Genomic DNA, 1,683 nt, shown 5'->3' with positions numbered 1-1,683 from the left:
AACGAGCTAGTCAACTAGAGGCTTACTAGGGACATGGTGTTGTCTATGTATCCACACATGTATCTGAGTTTCCCATCAATAAAATTCTAGCATGGATAATAAACGATTATCATGAACAATGAAATATAATATAATAATAACTAATTTATTATTGCCTCTAGGGCATATTTCCAACAGTAGCAAACATAGGTTTATATTGTATTCTAGCATTCAAAGACTTTTCTTTCAGCTTAGCTAATAGTTTCTTAAGATCATCTCTATCATTACAAGCAAGAAAGTCTCTAGCAGTTTCCTCATCCATAGCATAACCCTCAGGTACAGTAGGCAATTCATATCTAGGGGGAGGATCATAATCTTCAGTTTCAGTAATTTCATTCTCTCTAACCCTAGAAAGTTGTTCATCAAGAAATTCACCTAGTGGCACGGTATTGTCAAGCAGTGAAGTAGTTTCATCATAAGCATCATACATAGCAGAAGTGGCATTATCAATAACATGCGACATATTGAAATCAATAGCAGGTGCAGGTGTTGCAAGTTTACTTAAAACAGAAGGAGAATCAAGTGCAGAGCTAGATGGCAGTTCCTTACCTCCCCTCGTAGTTGAGGGAAAAATCTAAGTTCTTTGATCTTTCGAATTCCTCATAGTGGTCAAAAGATGTAAATCCCAAGTGACTCAGAGAATAGAGCTATGCTCCCTGGCAACGGTGCCAGAAAAGGGTCTTGATAACCCACAGGTGTAGGGGATCGCAATAGTTTTCAGCGGTAGAGTATTCAACCTAAGTTTATTGATTCGACACAAGGGGAGCCAAAGAATATTCTCAAGTATTAGCAGCTAAGTTGTCAATTCAACCACACCTGAAAGACTTAATATCTGCAGCAACGTATTTAGTAGTGAAGTAATATGGAAGAGACGGTAACAATGGCAAAAGTAATAGTAGCAGTTTTGTAGCAATCGGAACAGTGGCAACGAAAAAGTAACTTAGCAAAGATCAATATGTGAAAAGCTCATAAGCAATGGATCAATGATGGATAATTATGTCAGATGGCATTCCTCATGCAATGGTTATAACATAGGGTGACACAGAACTAGCTCCAATTCATCAATATAATGTAGGCATGTATTCCAAATATAGTCATACGTGCTTACGGAAAAGAACTTGCATGACATCTCTTGTCCTACCCACCCGTGGCAGCAGGGTCCTGGTGGAAACTAAGGGATATTAAGGCCCCCTTTTAATAGAGTACCGGACCAAAGCATTAGCACTTAGTGAATACATGAACTCCTCAAACTACGGTCATCACCGGGAAGTGTCCCGACTATTTTCACTCTGGGGTTGCCGGATCATAACACGTAGTAGGTGATTATAACTTGCAATATCGGACCAAGAACACAAATATATTCATGAAAACATAATAGGTTCAGATATGAAATCATGGCACTCGGGCCCTAGTGACAAGCATTAGGCATAGTAAAGTCATAGCAATGTCAATCTTAGAACATAGTGGATACTAGGGATCAAACCCTAACAAAACTAACTCGATTACATGGTAAATCTAATCCAACCCATCCAGCATGCCTACGATGGAATTACTCACGCACGATGGTGAGCATCATGAAATTGGTGATGGAGGATGGTTGATGATGACGATGGTGACGATTTCCCCTCTCTGAAGCCCGAAACG

The sequence above is a fragment of the Triticum urartu genome, chromosome 5 (assembly GCF_003073215.2).
Source record: "Triticum urartu cultivar G1812 chromosome 5, Tu2.1, whole genome shotgun sequence".
Classification (NCBI taxonomy): Eukaryota; Viridiplantae; Streptophyta; class Magnoliopsida; order Poales; family Poaceae; genus Triticum; species Triticum urartu.
This window is presented reverse-complemented; position numbering follows the sequence as displayed.